The sequence below is a fragment of the Malaya genurostris genome, chromosome 1, assembly GCF_030247185.1.
Source record: "Malaya genurostris strain Urasoe2022 chromosome 1, Malgen_1.1, whole genome shotgun sequence".
NCBI lineage: Eukaryota > Metazoa > Arthropoda > Insecta > Diptera > Culicidae > Malaya > Malaya genurostris.
The window spans coordinates 12,544,060-12,563,671 of record NC_080570.1 but is presented as its reverse complement, the minus strand read 5'-3'; the positions used below and the strand labels follow the sequence as shown (position 1 = coordinate 12,563,671).

General features: G+C 35.4%; 1 protein-coding gene across 5 annotated transcripts in view; it reads left to right on the top strand.

Moving 5' to 3' along the window:
* The window catches only part of LOC131432715 (uncharacterized), a 368,592-nt gene that overhangs the window by 141,950 nt on the left and 207,030 nt on the right, over nucleotides 1-19,612 (top strand). The window lies entirely within an intron of this gene.

Genomic DNA, 19,612 nt, shown 5'->3' with positions numbered 1-19,612 from the left:
TGTACTATGCTTCTTATATAAAGGCAGCAATCTCTTCTGGAGACACTCAGCTCGATATGTTTCTGCATTTATAGTTCCGGTGGTGTAAAAAAAATGGTTGACTTCAAACCACAGGAACATATTGCTTGCTATACTCCTTATGTACTTGAATGGACCGGTTGTCTAACAAAAAATCTTGGCATTTATTCTCGAAATGTTCAAAATTTTAAAAAATTATGGCAAGTGATCGAAAATTTAGAAATGGAAAAGGAACCGTTCAAGTACCCGAGTATGCGCATATTAAAAATTTTAATCGAAAATATAAAACTGGGTTACTCATTTGTGAAAATTTAAAAACTCGTAAATTTCTTCAAATTTTAAAGATTTCGCAAATTGTACAAATTTCTGTAAATTTTACAAATTTCTGTAAATTTTACAAATTTCTGTAAATTTTACAAATTGCTGTAAATTTTACAAATTTCTGTAAATTTTACAAATTTCTGTAAATTTTACAAGTTTCTGTAAATTTTACAAATTTCTGTAAATTTTACAAATTTCTGTAAATTTTACAAATGTCTGTAAATTTTACAAATTTCTGTAAATTTTACAAATTTCTGTAAATTTTACAAATTTCTGTAAATTTTTCAAATATTTGTAAATTTTATGATTTTCTGTAAATTTTACAAATTTCTGTAAATTTTTCGAATTTCTGTAAATTTTACAAATTTCTATAAATTTTACAAATTTCTATAAATTTAGCAAATTTCTGTAAGTTTTGCAAATTTCTGTAAATTTTACAAATATCTGTAAATTTTACAAATTTCTGTAAATTATACAAATTTCTGTAAATTTTACAAATTTCTGTAAATTATACAAATATCTATAAATTTTACAAATTTCTATAAATTTCAAAAATTTCTGTGAATTTTACAAGTTTCTGTAAATTTTACAAATTTCTGTAAATTTTACAAATTTCTGTAAATTTTACAAATTTCTGTAAATTTTACTAATTTCTGTAAATTTTACAAATTTCTGTAAATTTTGCCAATTTCTGTTCATTTTTTCAAATTTCTGTAAGTTTTCAGTTTTTTTTCGAATGTTTGGCAATCTCTGTAAAGATGTTGAATTTTCTGTTTGATTTTCCATTTACTGGAAGCTTAAGATGTTTCTGCAAATTGAAAACAAAATCTGCAGAATTCTATATTTCCAAGAATGAATTTTTCTTAAATTTTCTGTAAGTAATTTTTCAAAAATTTCGGAAACCGGATGAATTTTAGAACTATAAATATTTTGAATTGTACAATTTTTTGTCAAATTCAGATTTTCGTGAAGTAAAAAAATTTCTGTAAATCCAATAAATTTCTGGCAACTATAATTTATTTTTGATTGACTGTATATATTTGTACTCTTTTATACTGTACTTCTGAATAGCATTTTTTTAAAATTTTATTTATTCTCAAAATGTTGCCCATTTCTCAAATTTTATCGTATCTGTAGGTAATGAATGAGTTAATTGTTCAAATTGAAAAATAATCTATCCTAGTTTATGTTCAAGAAAACTTCTCTGAACCATTTGGATGTCCGTAAATTACACGAATTTTCGAAATTCTGTGAATTTTGCAAATTCCTGCAAATTTTACCAATTTTTTTTATGAAGGATAATTTTTTTCCATTTTAAAACTTTCGGATTTTTTTTGTGTGAATTTCAGGATTACTTAATTTTTGTTGTTTTGTAAAATCTTTTGTGTACAAATATCTGCTAATTTTTTTTTTAATTCTAATAAAATATTGAATTCTGGACTTCTGCAATAATTTCTGTGTAGTTTCCTATTCATGCATGGTTTTGAATTATTAAATTTCTATTAATGTTTTAATTCTACAAAATTATTGAATTTAAATGTTATTACAAGTACGGAAAATGCTTCAAAATTCCTGTAATTGTTAAAGAATTCTATAGATATTCAGTTTTTTTGTGAATTTTTGAAAAGGCTACGAATATCTTCATATATTTGAAATTTGTGTATATTTTAAAAATGTCACTGGATCAGAAGTTTTTCTGTTTGATATATTTTGTTTTAAACATTTTAAAACCCGAACATGCGACGTTAATTTTACAATTCTTGACAAAGCAATTTAGAAAGATGAATTCATTTTTTACAACTTCATTTTAAACCTTATTTTTGTGCAATTCACGACTCGAAGAAAATGCACGCTAAAGTATATCTGTCCTTTTTTAAAATCTATCTTGAGTCGAACTGGTCTCTACAGTTTTGCAAACCAAATAATTTTCCCTGCATAACTCGTGTACAAAGCTGCAAAACATCTGAAACCTGTTAACCCGTCTTAGAAATCGTTCGGTAAGTGAAAACAAATCTTCAAATGGTAGGCCATTTTTTCAACCATAGCAACATATTCGAACACTGCCAATACAAAGCTTGTCCTGGTGAGGTTCAACGATACTTTGAATCGAAAACATGGCGAACAAAACTCGGGATACAACTTTGGAATCGATGGGCCGTTCAAAACCGAAGCATTGCATCGGTTGAACCAACTGCAAACTGTCCGGTTTCTAATTTCTAATGACAAACTAATCGTACAATTCCGAAACCGAAATCAGATACCAATTCCAAACATCCAAGCGGCAAAAGGAAGTTAGTTAGACACTCATTCTACCTGACGACACATCGGGAATGCAGTTCCCGCGAGGCAGAATCGTATGTTCGCTTTCCGATGGGAAAAGTTCCGGATTCGGAAAATTCGGAAAGTTTTTCAACTTGCCAGTGCAAAAAAGCCAGTCCACATGGGTTGGAAACTTTTTTTTCTCTTCTATGTCGTTGATTTTGTTGTTGATTCCTCGGAAGAATCTGTCGCGCTAGACATCGTCCCGCTCCTCCCCGAAAAACCTTGCGCCATCGTCGGAATCAGAGTAACGAAACCAACCAACACAAAATTAGCTTCGCAAAGTCGGATTACGCCCTGGGGCTGTCCTGGACGACCGGGTGGTGGAAGCAAACATATTCACCGGCGAACTTGCGGGAAGAATTAAACTTGTTGAAAAGCCATTTATTTTTCATTGTGAATAAAATTACTACTCCCTCCCCGGCCATGCGGCCATCCTCGTTTTTTCCTCGCATCTAGCATCTTCTTGGTGCTATGTACGGTACGGGACTCGACGGTGCGATAGTTTTTAATCCGCCCTTAAACCGACCTAGAACGTGAAAGCACTTCGCCCGGTTCTGATGGATTTGCCTCCTCTCGGAGTGCTCGGCTCGAGTAAGCAAGCATCGTCGCGACTTGGAACCCGTTCGCTTATTGGCCGGAACGAGGAGGAGAATGAGGAGAGGGGGTGACGGGAGTAGTGCCAAGGGCAAAGTACTGGCCACCCACTCAGCGGAGCAGAGCGCGGGATTGTGACAGACGTGAACGGAAAAAAGTAAAGTGGCAAAATTATGCTTTCCAAAGTGTTGTTGATATACGCGAGACGGGGGTTGTAGGAAGGGCGATTAAGCTCGAAGCTAATTTAAAGATACTTACCGTGGTGTGTGGAAAGTAAAACAGTGATTGAATGGAAAAGAAATAGCGGACGATTTCCGACGACGACATCAAGAATGTCACCGTTAGCTAGAGCAACTTTGACAGACCGCATTTGTTGACATTTTGTTTTTGCTTTTCGCATGATGCCGCGACGACGGCGGTTGTTGCTGTGATGCATAACCGCAGGAAAACCATTTTGCAAACATAAATTTCGGTCGGGTTGCTGTGATGTTCTGGAAAAAGACCACGGCATTCCATTATAAAACCGAACTTTTGCAAGTGCTTGTCGAATTTTCCCCCACTTGTGAAGGAGTGCGAGCGAGTTTCGGAGCACCAAACTTGACAACCTCTCGCTCTCACTTTTGGCCCGCTTGTAGTAGTTGTTGCCGTGTTGTGCTTTTAAAATTGTTCGCCATTTTCCACTATCCCGCCCCTCCCGGGTCTCGCACAAGCTAAGGGGAAACAATTCTAATGGGGCTACAACCGTGTCCGCTGTCTCTTTCCGCTGTTAGTTCACATTGTTATGGCAGTCCCGCCATTCCCACCCGCACGCGACAGCAATTTTCCACTTCTGCTCTCGTAAACCTCGACGTAGAGGAACCAACCACGGGGGGATGACACTGACAGCAGCCTTGCAGCCGAAATTGCTGCTTGCCGGTGGAGGAGTTTATAAACAAGTTGATGGGATCTGGTTCCCATCATCCGTTCCCGTTCTCTACACAACCAACACGGAGTTGTCGTCCGCTTTGTCGGTCGGACGGAGGAAACAAAATTTTCGAGGCTTTCATTTCGAAGAGCGCTTGTATTACCTGACGAATATACTTTTTTTTTTCCTCTTCTGCTTTTCTGCCGGTGATGAGTAATCAGTCTTTTGACGGTTGAGAAACCTGCTCATCCGTGTGCCCTTTTTTTGACGTCGTTCTGTGCATAGCTTTTCACGGCTTAAATTTCACTGCCTGGGGCTGCTCTTATCTGCCCGTGAGTCATTGAAAATTTACGCCCTGTTGGGTTCGAATTTGTGAACTGTTTCCACAGAAGTCGTTTTACGAACGATCAGCGATTTCAATTCGGTTGGTTTTTAAAGTTAAGTCAGAAATTTGATAGATGAAAAATTATTCATCAATTAATAAAAAACAGAGTAACTGACAAACAGAAGGACAGAGAAACAGAAAAGAAAAACAGAAGTAAGGAAATGCATATTAACAAAAGAACGAATGAACAAAGTTTAAAATATATATGGAAATTGCGGAGAATAATAAACAGCAGAATCAGAAAACAGAAGGATTAAAGAAGAAAAGATAGTAAGAATAAAACAAATGAAGAAAATTAGACGGGAAATGCATCAAAATAACAATACAAAGGAACAGCTGAACGGAAGTGAAGAAAAATAAAAGAACAAAAACAGAAACACAAATGAACAGACGAATAGAAAAAAAACAAAGAAGAACAGGAGATCCAAAAAACCTGGTTTCAAAAATATACGAAAATTTTGAAAGATATTAAACAGAAGAACAGTCCCCTGAAACAGAAGAACAGTCCCGTGAAAGATTGAAACACAGGAGTACAGAACGATTGAATAACAGAAGAACAAACGCAAAGAAGATCAGAAAACCAGACTGCGAATGAATAACAAAGAAACAGAATGATAAAAGAAGAGAAAACAAGAAAAATAAAAGCGCAGAAGAACAAAAACACAGACGAGCAACAGAACTGTAGAACACATGAACAAAAGGACAAATCGGGAATGAAATATCATTTAGTATTTAATTCATCTAAACAGAAAAACAAAAGAAAAGAAGGATTGAAGAACAGAACAGAAACCCAAACGAAAAGAATAACACGAGAGCATAAATTTTGAAGAACTGAAAAACCAACAGAACTGAAGAATAAAACAGTAATAAAATATCGTAATATTCAATTCATCTGAACAGAAAACAAAAGAACAGAAGGATTGATATACAAAAGAAACAAAGATCAGGAAACCAGACGGCGAATGAAAATAAAAGCGAATGCGAACACAAGAGCAGAAAAACTGAAGAACAAAAGTGCTAAAAAACAAAACAGTAATAAAATATCATGCAATATTGAAAACAAAAGAAAAATAAAAAAAGAAAAGAAAGAACAATAAATACACTGAAGAACAGAAACACAGACGAACAGAAGAACTGAATAACACAAGAGCAGTAAAATTGAATCACAAAAAATCCAGTAGAACTGAAGAACAAAACAGTAATAGAATGTCATGTAATATTCAATTCATTTGAACAGAAAAACAGAAGAACAGAATGATTGAAACGCAGAAAAACCGAAGGATTGAAGAACAAATGAAAAGAAGATCAGAAAATCAGACTGTGAATATGATAACAGAATGATAAAATAAGAGAAGAAAAGAACAACAAAAGAACAGAAGAACACATAGGGAGAAAAATTGAAGAACAGAAAACCCAACAGAACTGAAGAACGAAGCAGTAATAAAATTTTATATAACATTCAATTCATCTGAACAGAAAAACAGAAGAACAGAAGGATTAAAACAACAAAATAAAAGAGGATCAGAAAACCAGATGGCGAATGAATAACAGATTGATGTGAGAACAGAAGAAAAGAAAAATGGTACCACAAAAGCATAAACGAACAGAAAAGCAGAAGAACTGAAGAACAAACAAATAAAATAACTGAAGAGCAAAACATTAATAAAATTTCATGTAATATTTAATTCATTAAAACAGAAAAACAGATGGATTGGAGAACAGAAGAACAAAAGAAAAGAAGATCAGAGAACTAGATTGCGAATGAATAACAAAAATAACAGAGTGATAGAAGAAGAGAAGAAAATAAAAGAAAAAGCAAAAAATACCAGAAACACAGACGAACAGAAGAAAATATAGGAAGCAAAATTGAATACAAGAAAATCCAACAGATCTGAAGAATCAAACAATAATAAAATATTATGTAGTATTCAATTCATCTAAACAGATAAACAGAAGAACAGAAGTATTAAAAAACAATGGAAAAGTAGATAAAAAATCCAAACAGAACTTTGATCTACTTTTTTGAAAAATTTGAAAAATTGAAGAACATAAAAAAAGAAAAACGGCGAATGAATATTAGAGAAACAGACTGATAAAAGATCAGAATAGAAGAAATATACAAGCACAGACGAACACAAGAGTAAAAGAACTGAAAAACAAAAAAAAAGAAAGAGCTGAAGAACAAAACAGTAATAAAACTGCATGTAATATTTAATTCATTCAAACAGAAGAACTGGAGAACAGAAGGACTGAAAAATCACAGAAAAACAGAGGAACTGAAAAACAAAAGAGCAGAAAAACTGAATAACAGAAAACCCAGCAGGACTGAAGAACAAAACAGTAATAAAATAATTATGTAATATTCAGTTCATCTGAACAGGAAACAGAAAAACAGAATGATTGAAGAACAAAAGAAAAGAAGATCAGAAAACCAGACGGTGAATGAATAACAAAGAAACAGAGTGATAAATGAAGAGTATAAAATAACAATAGAAGGACAAAAGAACACAAAAACACATCGGGAGAAAACAGAACTGAGGATTCAAACAGTAATTAAATATTATGTAATATTCAAATCATCTGAATTGTAAAGCAGAAGTAAAGAAGGATAAAAAAAACAAAAGAAAAGAAGATCAGAATATCAGACGGCGAATGAATATCAGCGAAACAGGTTGATATAAGAACAGAAGAAAAAAAAATGGAAGCACAGAAGCATAAACGAACACAAGCGCAGAAGTACTAAAGAACAAAAAAAAATAAAAGAGCTGAGAAACAAAACAGTGATAAAATTTCATGTAATATTTAATTCATTCAAACAGAAGAACAGATGCACTGGAGAACAGAAGAACAAAAGAAAATACGGTGAGTAAACCAAATTGCGAATGAATAACAAAGAAACAGAAGAGAAAGAAAAAAATAAAGGCACAGAAGAACAGAAACACAGACGAACAGAAGAACTGAAGAACACAAGAGTAAAAAAATTGGAGAACGAAAACTCACAAGAACTGAAGAACAAAACAGTAATAAAATTGTATGTAATATTTAATTCATTCAAACAGAAGAACAGCAGGATTGAAGAATAGAAGAACAAAAGCAAAGAACGACAAAGGCAAAACGTTATAAGCGATGAGCGGAAGGCGAAGCATAAAAAGTGAAAATAAATAGTTATGTGCACAAGAAAAAAAAAATAGACAATCGAATAAACAGAAATTGTTTGAAAATTGTGAAAATTAATAATCGAATTGTAACACAACTGGCAAAAGAATAGAGGATCAAAGAAGCAAAATTTTAGAAATATCTGAATTATGTAAGATGAGTGAGCTGAAAAAGTCATACCGATGCCTTTAAATGGATGAGAAAATGAATAGAAGTAAGGGACCAAAAAAATCAAACACTTCACACTAATGGCGTTTTCGTTTTTAATTTGCACTACACCAGTGCAGTGCTACACTGAGGCATGAATAAACGAACAAAAATGACGAAAACATAAACAGTAACCATTGACTACAATAAACCATTCCATTGCACAGAGCTACACCAAACTTTTGATGAGTGCTACACCAGTGGTATCGGTGCAGAAAAAGTGTAGCACTGGTGTAGTGCAATTGGTAAAAACGAACGATTTAAGTGCAGCTTTCGCTACACCGGTGTAGTGCAATTTTAAAAACGAAAACGACATAAGAGAAACAAAAGAAAAACGTCACAGAAGAGGAAGAAAAAAAACGCGGCCTAGAACCAACAGATAAACTAGAATAAACAGGATACGAAATCTAAAAAAATAGGACAAGTTATTAGGAAAAGAATACCAGAAGAACAGTATTAGAAAAAGAATTTAAGAATTTGCGTAAGATCATAAACAGGAGAACTTGAATGAAAACCAAAAAAAAAAGAAAATTTCGGTAGGTGGAAAACAGAAAAACAGAAGTCAATAAAAATAAAACTAGAAAAAGAAAATAATAATGTAGTGAAAGAAGCAAAAGAGCTAGAGAGGAAAATGAAAACAAAAATATGAAGATAATTTACAGAAGAAACTTACAGAAGAAAATAAACTTTTGTTCGCAGAATGTAATAAAACTAAATTTAAAAAAGAAGGAAAATTTCGAAAGATAATAATGGGAAAAACATTATTATCTACGAAAGTACGAACATTTTAAAAGTTAATAACCAAAAGATCAGAAGAATAAAACATAAAAATCATAAAAATTTCGGTAGATGATAAACAGAACAACAAATCCAAGAATCTGATCTAATAGTCAATGAGTTAATAATTTAGGCAATATAAATATAGGAATTGCAGAATCGAAGAAATCGGGAATAACGAATCTTCTAATTTCAAAAAAAAAAAAACATTTCAAAAACCGCATAGTTTTTAAAATTTACCTCAAAAACCTGAAATGGGAAACATTACTTTGAAAATGTCTTCATTTTATTAACACGATTATTGAAGATGAATACAAATAGCAACGGTTTTAGGTGGCTTCCTCGAGGGATATTGATACATTATTGCTTTAAGAAATCAATAAATTAAAGTATTTGTTTTTAATTTCATACACTGATGAGTCAAAGACGAAACGTAAGTAGAAAACAAAATACTGTTGTCGATTTCATCTGCAAGCTTTGTTGTAGTTTGCTCGGTCAGGATCCATTTCGGGATCCATCAATAAAAAAATATTACAACTCACCTCCGGCTGTTTCCCTAGTATACATTTTGTCACAATTCCCGTCATTGTTTTACTATGTTTCGCACAGGTTGCCACCGACTTCGCTCTAGCCTCCTGGCAATCGGAAGCAAACCGATGTCGTTACTCCGGGACCATTTCTTGTTGTTCCCACTCCCCAACCCATTTCCGCACTCGGCCGGATATGCCGACGATGCACACTATAATACACTTTAGGTCACACATTTTATCCTGCACTTCAGGGAGGAAAGGTTCACCCTTCCCGTGTTGGTAGCACTAAGTGACTGCAGCGAATGCGGGAAATGAAGATGATAATAAAAGTCACCATTTCCGCCTCTATCGTCCTCCGAAGGGAACGCGCTATGATGATGATCACTGATGGTTCGCGGCTGTTAGCCGTCAGAGTCGGCCAGGGTGTATCCATGGGAACGAGAAAATAAATCTGTTTTGCTTTTTGTTCCGCTGTCGAAGCACCGAAACAACTCAGCAAGCGCGAATGCTTTTACGTGCCCCGATCCCAAATAGCGCAACCCTTGCTAAATCGCCTGCCAAAACTGCCAGCGGGCTGTGATCGTTCCGTGGAATGTGTCTGGGTCTTTTAGCTGTGCATGACTTAACATGGGGCTCTCTCTCTCTCTGCATCACGATTGGCGGTGCCAGAACGTAATGACAGCAATTGCGACGCATACGTGCACCACAGACAAAGCGACGTGGAAGTTGGAAGATTTCGTTACAATGTTGTGAGGTCACTTCATACAAAATTTAACTCTATGTTTGTCTATGTGCGTGTGAACATTGGGAGCGGTCATGATAGCAAATAATGTTCGGGTACGAGTATAACAATGATGCCGACATCGTAGTGCTGCACTGTTCCTTCCATGGAGATTGACAGACGAAGGCGACATAACGACAGACTGGGTGGGCTTGATATTTTAGCATGACCGCTGCTGGAAAACGGAACCTCCATTCCGTTGCAGACTTAAAACTTTTTTTTTATAAAATTGTTATTGTTTATTACAGCAGTGACAAACAGAAGTGCATCACCATTAAAGTGGTCGAAAATTGTTTTTTACTGAACTTCGTTCCAGTGGTTCGTTGAAGAAGGCGAAAAATAGAGCCGCTGCATGCCCCCCAGAAACAGTGCAATTGGTTATTAAAAAGAAATGTGATACAAAATCGCAGGAAACTTCGAACCTCTTTGCAAATTAAGATAATTTGAACAAAAATTGGTTTTAAACGTTTATTCATGATTTAGCCATGAAAAAGTATAAGATTTAAGATTTGGCCACAATCAATTTTTTCTCAAGCACTTTTTTTTCAAAATAGTCACCCATAAATTACTGGACCAAATTCCATGTAACAAAAATTTTATTTGCTGTGTAAATAATATTCACACAATGTTTATCTGCTTGCTTTCCTGCAAAAATGTTAATAATCAGTGTAGTTTTTGTAACAGGAAAACACTTGCAATCTCAAAATTCACTAATAATCGCAAACAGCATGAAATACGGTTCGATTACCAATGTAGAAATGAGATGGAGTCAAAGTTTCGCCTATATCGACTTTAGACCTTGGATTTTGGACCTTGGACCTTGGGCCTTAGACCTTAGTCCTTAGACCTTGGACCTTGGACCTTAGACCTTAGACCTCGGACTTGGACTTGGACTTGGACTTGGATTTGAACTTGGACTTGGACTTGGACTTGGACTTGGACTTGGACTTGGACTTGGACTTGGACTTGGACTTGGACTTGGACTTGGACTTGGACTTGGACTTGGACTTGGACTTGGTCTTGGACTTGGACTTGGACTTGGACTTAGACTTGGACTTGGACTTGGACTTGGACCTTGGACTTGGACTTGGACTTGGACTTGGACTTGGACTTGAACTTGGACTTGGACTTGGACTTGGACTTGGACTTGGACTTGGACTTGGACTTGGACTTGGACTTGGACTTGGACTTGGACTTGGACTTGGACTTGGACTTGGACTTGGACTTGGACTTGGACTTGGACTTGGACTTGGACTTGGACTTGGACTTGGACTTGGACTTGGACTTGGACTTGGACTTGGACTTGGACTTGGACTTGGACTTGGACTTGGACTTGGACTTGGACTTGGACTTGGACTTGGACTTGGACTTGGACTTGGACTTGGACTTGGACTTGGACTTGGACTTGGACTTGGACTTGGACTTGGACTTGGACTTGGACTTGGACTTGGACTTGGACTTGGACTTGGACTTGGACTTGGACTTGGACTTGGACTTGGACTTGGACTTGAACTTGGACTGGGACTGAGACTGGGTTTAAAACTGGGACTTGAACTGAGACTAAGGTGGGGCTGGAAGTAATTTAAAATTTTCGAGATCCTAATTTTTTTTTCGATGCCAAAAGTCTTAAAAACGTCACTATTTGGTGTCATCTCGACATTTTTTTTAATTGACTTTCGGGGACTTCGAGGACTTTTTTTTAAATCGAAGTTCGAAAAAATTTGAGAATTCAAAAATCTAGAATATCTATTTGATGCCAAAATTCTTAGAATGAAACGTTTAGTTTCATCTGGATTTTTTGTTTGTAAAAAATCGACTGTCTGGGACTTTTAAGATTTCCAAAATTGAAATTTTTATTTTTTGATGTCAAATATTGAACAAATCGACTCTACGGCACTTCGGAAAATTTTGAGATTTCCAGAATCGAAAAAAAAGTTTGATGTTAAAAGTCTCAGAATTGCATGAAACGTTGAGATCTAGTGTCAACTTAAATTTATTAATTTTTTGAAGAAATCCACTCTCTGAGATTCCGAAAAATTTTGAGATTTTCAAAATCGAAATTTTTTTTGATGCCAAAAGTCTTAGAATTGCACGAAACCTCGAGATTTAGTGTCATTTCGATTTTTTTATTATTGATAAAGTCGACTTTCTGAGATTTCCAAATTCGGCAAATTTTGTTTTATGCTGCGAGGGTCTTAGAATTGCAAAAAACGTCGAGATTTTGCGTCATCTCGAAAAAAAAATTTTTTGAGAAAATCTACTTTTTGGGACTTTGGGAAAAAATTTAGAGATATCCAAAATCGACAATTTTTGTTTTTTTCTTCATAGGTCTTAAAATTGCATGAATCGTCAAGATTTAGTGTCATCTCGAAAAATCATTTTTTTTTGGAAATCGACTTTCTGGGACTTCGGAAAGTATTATCTAAAAAAAAATTTTTGAAAAAAAATCGATTTTCTGTGACTTCGAAGAATTTTAAGATTTCAAAAAATGAAAATTTTATTCGATACCAAAAGCCATAGAATCGCATGAAACGTCGAGATTTAGTGTCCTCTAGGAAATTTTTATTTGTAAAAATCGACTTTCTGGAACTTCGAAGAATTTTAGGATTTCGAAAATTGAATATATTTTCGATGCCAAAAGTCCTAAGATTGCATGAAACGTTAAAATTTAGTGTCATCTGGAAAAATCTTTTTTTTTTTTTGGAGAAATCGATTTTCTGAGACTTTGAAAAATTTTTAGATCGAAATCGAATTTTTTTTTGATGCCAAAATTCTTATAATTGCAGAAAACGTCGAGATTTAGTATTACCTTAAAAAAATTTTTTTGGAAAAAATTGATTTTTGGGGCTCCGAAGAATTTTGAGATTTCAAAAATAGAAAAATCTATTCGATACCAAAAGTCATAGAATCGCATGAAACGTCAAAATTTAGTGTCCTCTAGGATTTTTTTGTAAAAATCGACACTCCGAAGAATTTTAGGATTTCCAAAATTGAAAATATTTTCGATGCCAAAAGTCTAAAATTTTATTTTTAACTCACTTTTTGGGACTTTAAAGAACTTTGAGATCGAAATCGAGTTATTTTTGTTGTCAAAATCTTAGAATTACATGAAAAGTCAAGATTTTATGACATTTCGTAAACTTTTCTTAAGTCGTCTCTCTGGGACTTAAGAAAAAATTAAGATTTCCGAAAACGAAAAAAAAAATTGATGTCAAAAGTCTAAGAATTGCGTGAAACGTCAAGATTTAGATTTGAAAAAATTGACTTTCTAGGACTAAAAAATTTCGAGATTTCTAAAATCGAAAAATTTTTGTTTATACCAAAAATCTTAGAATTGCATGAAACGTCGAGATTAAGTGTCATTTCGGAACATTTTTTTTAAATCGACTTTCTGGGACTCCGAAGAATTTTGAGATTTCCAAATTTTTTATTTTATTGGATGCCAAATGTCTATGAATTACATGCAAAATCGAGATGTAGTGTCTTTTCGGAAAAAAGTTTATTTTGAGAAAATCGACTTTTTCTAGGACACCGAAGAATTTTGAGAGTTCAAAAATCGGATAAAATTGTTTTGATGCCAGAAGTCTTAGAATTGTATGAATTGTCAAGATTTAGTGACGCCTCGAAAATAATTTTTTTTTTCAAAAAATCGGCTTTCTCGTCTCGAAAACAAGATTTTTTGAAAAAATCTACCCTTTGGGAATTTGAAAACTTTTGAGAGTTCAAAAGTTTTTTTGATGCCAGAAGTCTTGAATTGTCAAGATTTAGTGTCTTTTCGAATACAATTTTTTTTAAATCCACTTTCTGGAACATCGAAAAATTTCGAGATTTCCGAAATCGAAAAATAATTTTTTATGCCAAAAGCTCTAGAATTGAAAAAATGAAACGTCGAGATTTAGTGTCATCTCGAAACATTTTTTTTAAAATCGACTTTCTGGGACTCCGAAGAATTTTTTTTCCAAAATTGAAAATTAAATTCGGTGCCAAATGTCTGTGAATTACATGCAAAATCGAGATGTAGTGTCTTTTCGAAAAAAAAGACATTTTCAAGCAATCGACTTTCTAGGACTGATGAATTTTGAGAGTTCAAAAATAGGATAAAATTGTTTTGATGCCAGAAGTCTTAGAATTGCATGGAACGTCAAGATTTAGTGTCATCTCAAAAAACATTTTTTTTTTTGAATATCGACTTATGCTAAAATTCTTAGAATTACGTAAAACGTCAAAATTTAGAGTCATCTAAAAAAATTGTGTTCTGATAAACCAACTTCTAAAAATTTTGAGATTTACTAAATCGAAAACTTTTTTTATGCAAAAAATCTTAGAATTGCATGAAACGTCGAGATTTAGTGTCATCTCGAAACATTTTTTTTTTAAATTGACTTTCTGGGACTGAAGAATTTTGAGATTTCCAAATGCATTTATTTGATTCGATGCCAAAACTCATAGAATTGCGTGAAACGTCGGGATTTAGTGTCATCTAGAAAACATATTTTTTTGAAAAAATCGACTTTTTCTAGGACACCGAAGAATTTTGAGAGCTCAAAATTCGGAAAAAATTGTTTTGATGTCAGATGCATGAAACGTCGAGATTTAGTGCCGTTTCGAAAACAAAATTTTTTGAAAAAATCTACACTTGGGACTTGAATTTTGAGATCTCAAAAGTTGTTTTGATGCCAGAAGTCTTAGAATTGTATGAATTGTCAAGATAAACTGTTTTTTGAAAAAATCGGCTTTCTGGAACACCGAAGAATTTCGAAATTTCGAAAATTGAAAATTTTATTCGATGCCAAAAGCCTAAGAATGGCATGTAAAGTCGAGATTTAGTGTCTTTTCGAAAACAAATTTAAAAAAAATCGACTTTCTGGAACATCGAAAAATTTTGAGATTTCCGATCTCGAAAAATAATTTTTTATGCCAAAGGTCCTAGAATTGCATGAAACGTCGAGATGTGGTGTCAAGTCGAGTTCTTTTTTAAATTGACTTTGTGGAACTTGAAAATTTTGGATATTTCTTTTCTGCTTATGGCAGTTGAAAACAAATTGCTGTCTCAGTTGCAACGTCGAAGGGGTTTTATTGACCTATTTATTCACAGATTTCTTCGACGTACAGAGCACCGAATTCTTCTATTGTAAGCGATGATTAAAAATAAGTCCAACCATCCAAGAGAGTATATCGTTATTTCATTGTATTGAAAGACACAAGCGAATATAGATGGATGGAAAAGTGTGTAGTGTTTTACAGTGTTGCCAAACATAATAAGGCTACAATAGTCATCGACTTTCTTTCTCTCAAAATCAAAGTCATTTACTTAAACCTGGTGCCTTTGAAAATAAATCTCTCTTCAAATGACTGTACAGAAGAGCACGTTGCTTCGAAAATAAATACCTGAAAAGCTGGAATCAAGTCGAAGTAACTTCCAGTGCCAATGCGGAACCCGGGAACAAATCCACACTAATTCAGTTGTTCGTGTTTTTCGTTATCTCGCAGGAAAGACGGTTTCAGTTTTATTCGGCTGCTCGGCCATCCATGGAATTTGACCATCAATGTTAACTTCCCTCTCTGAGCAGCCTAGATAGCCGTGTAGTGTCGGTAGCGGTTTCCCAACTGGCTAAGAATAACGCTACGGTCCACCTGTACCGGTGGTATAAGTCCACCAAACAGGTAAGCCGTGTGGTATCCGGCGGAATTATTTTTTTTTTACCAAGAATTGATCCACTGGTTTCCTGTTCCATGTCGTAAAAGGCCACAAAAAAAGGAACTCCTAAGTCAAGGTGTATTTCCGTGCCGATGGCTGAATGGCTGCAGGAGGTTAAACATTGCAGTCGTGAACGGAATATCTTGGGTTTTTCCTCAAGGTGGTGTACTATCCCCACTTTTATGGAACCTAGTCGCTGATGGTTTGTTAAGGAAACTTAATAACCTTGGATTTCCGACTTATGGTTTTGCCGACGATTATCATATATTGATGACCGGTATAAGCATTAACACTCTCTTTGATTTAATGCAGCAAGCCCTGCGATCTGTTGAACAATGGTGTTGTCAGGTTGGATTATCTGTAAATCCGGGCAAAACATCAAATGGTGCTTTTCACTCATCGTAGGATAATTACAGGAGCTCGTCCGTTGCAGTTCTTTGGTTCAGAGGTCACTGTGGTCGATCAAGTTAAATACGTCGGGGTTATTCTTGACTCAAAACTGAATTGGTCTGCTCACTTTGACTTCAGGATTGAAAGAGCTTGCATGGCTTTCGGCCAATGCAGACGAGCTTTTGGAAAATCATGGGGACTCAAACCCAGATATATTCATTGGATCTACACAACTATTGTTAGACCAATTTTAGCATATGGATGTCTTGTATGGTGGCAGAAAGGAGAAGTCGCGACAGTTCAGTCAAAGCTAAATCATCTCCAAAGGATGGTCCTAATGGCGATGACAGGAGCACTCAGTTCGAATGACTCACGGTCGAATCTAGTGATCGCATGTCGAACTCAAATTGAAGACCTCAGCATTTCAAATGCTGTTTACTTCTTATGGGTACCCGGCCATTCTAGTATTACTGGAAATGAATGGGCTGATGAGTTGGCTAGAGCTGGTGCAACGAATGATTTCGTTGGTCCTGAACCAGCTTTACCACTTTCAACTAGTTGGATAAAGCACAAGATACGTTCTTGGGCTACATCCAAACATGCCAGCTACTGGCGCAGCTTGCAAACTTGCGCTCAGACAAAAGCATTTCTACCAGATTTAAATCTGAAAATGTCAAAGTGTCTACTGCATTTCTCCAAGTATCATTGAAGTATTCTGGTCAGAGCTCTGACTGGACATTGCAAACTCAATTATCACATGGGTACTATTCAACGTGCTGAGTATTATTCGTGTGATTTGTGTAAATGCGATTATGGTACTTCATATCATCTGATATGTAACTGTTCCGCATTGACGCAGCTACGTATCCGGGTTTTTGGTTCTCCATACATGGTTGAGTCTGTGTATGCGGAGCTAAAATTGAAGGATATTCTCTCGTTTCTCACCCAATGTGGTAAGGAGCTATAGTCAGAAGGGTTCATCGTTCTTCCTGGAGTGAATGAATCCCTTCTGTATTCAACCTTAAATAGGGTTTAGCAGATTGTTTGGCATCCTTTAGAGGGTACCGAATTTACTTCTGCTCGTACATACTGCGAGTCGTTCTGCATTCTTCCGAGAGTGCAGAATGGTGTCGCTTTTGTAATATCTCTAAATCCTCTCGGGGGTTGGAGGTTTTATTAACAGCAGACTGTTCGGGACCTCGTAGAGGTTCAGAATTTCCTTCTGCTTCCACTAAATGTGATCCTCAGCAGATTGTTCAGCATCCCTTAGGGGTGCAGAATTTACTTCTGCTTTTATGTGTTTTTGTGTCGTCAATTTTTCCCATTCTCCTAGTCCAACCCTTACCATTTCCTTTCAATCCTTCCCTCTTATATATCGGGAAAATGATGCTAAAAACAAATTGATGGCAAGGCACAAATCTCCAAATATCAAGGGGAACGTGCCATTTGAGCCAATTTGTTCTGATTCCTGATTCCTGAAACCTGGTGCCTTTGAAAATAAATCTCTCTTCAAATGACTGTACAGAAGAGCACGTTGCTTCGAAAATAAATACCTGAAAAGCTGGAATCAAGTCGAAGTAACTTCCAGTGCCAATGCGGAACCCGGGAACAAATCCACACTAATTCAGTTGTTCGTGTTTTTCGTTATCTCGCAGGAAAGACGGTTTCAGTATAATTAATCGTTGCCCCCGAAGCGTGTGATTTCTAAACCTAGCAGCCGAACGGAACGCAGCTCCAAAACGATCCTGAAACCGACAGGAAGCGAGCACAAATAAATAAACAAAATCCCATCCATCAGCGAAACAAGCTGTCAGCAAAGGAACAACCACTCGCCTGTTGTTTGTTATTTCATCGTTCAGAACAGCAAACAGCAAACAGCACACAACGGAAATGGCAGCCTCCCGGGCGGTAGATAAAGTAAAGCAGCATAATCCCCTCTATCATCAGTTTTCCAGAACTTGCTTTGTTGGTTGGTCCTTCCACACAAATACACTCACACACAACTTCCCAGTGGTTGTTGACCAACCACGTGGGTATAATAATCAGTGCTCGCAGTGATAGCTCCTTGGTACTAATCTGATTTTGATACTCATTCTCCCTCCGTCTCAGTTCCCGACAAGCCCATCAATTCCCATGGGGTTTCCCGTCTTGGAATAGTACCTGGGAAGTAATCGATTAATATTAATTCGATTTGATTTCATTAGCCGTGACCGCATCGTTCGGGGCCACACTGCGAGAACAAGGTAAAGGTAAATTCTGCTCTTAGGTGGTGACATAAGACAATCGTTGGCCAGGACTACGGGTTCCTGCCGTATTCCGGGAAAAAGGGCAATTCATTTAAGACGGGACTGTTCATTTGTTGTGTTGATTTTCCGTTTCATTGCCCTCGAATTGATTAGAACCAAATGCGACGAGATGGACGTCTCTAAATGGTTCTTTAGGTAACTTATTTCGAGGGTCCAGGGAATTTTATTCGCAACGATATGAGCATTTGTTACGTTTGATTCAGTGGAACGGATTTCAGGAAAATTTTCGCTAACATTGGTAGTACGGGTAAAAATTAACTCTGAAGAAACTCACGAAAAAAACCGATCCGAAGCTCAACACCGTCGTTCATGTTTGAGAAACGTTAACATGCGTTATTAGTTTTTTGTTTAAAAGTGGAAGATAATAGAAGCTTAAAAATATTTCTTTAAATACTATAAGATTTTTTCAAACTGTAATCTCGAACAAGAATTAGTGAGTAGAGTTTGAATGAATTGTGAAGCGGTTTACCATAGGGGAAAGCGGGGCTAAACCGGACTGTCTAAATTTCTCATAAACCAGTAATTATTTCGATACATGGATTGACTTCGTAAATGCACTTTCATGTGATAGGCTGATGGCAGACCGCTGGATGACGCTGAATCAATTCAGTTTAGCGCCAATCGTGGTCATGTTGAAACATGCACGGTTTTACTGATTCTTCTAAAAAATCTTCTTACACGACTTAGCTCGAAAACTAATGCATTTTTTCCGAATCACAAATTGCGAGAATTGTAACTGACGGTTGAAGCTACACAACGGTATAGATAACTTTCTGTAAAAACCAGTAATTTCTGTGGAAATTGGAAAAAAATTCCTCTTAATTAAGAATAATTAAGAATATGGAAATTTCCTGGAGATCCTTCATCCGGATTCAAAAATCATAAACTCGCTTGAAAGCGATTATTAAGGGACAGGAAGGGTATAGCAAATTTTAAAAACCATTTATTTTACTCTTTGTATTTTCTAAGAATAAAACATTTGAAGAATATTTTATCAAATTTTCAAGCCTATCGGAACAAAATACAAAGAAAAAATATGAATTTTCGAATGTTTTAAACACTACCCGCCTCCTCAAAAAATGTGTTTCCTTCGAGTTTTTTTTTAAATTTTGCCATAACATTTTCCTTTCGTTTTTTTTTTTGTTACTTTGGGACAGTTTTACAGCTACAAAAAATGGTGATATTTTTCAGCCGTTAGACCCTACCCTCCCTTAAGTTATTCA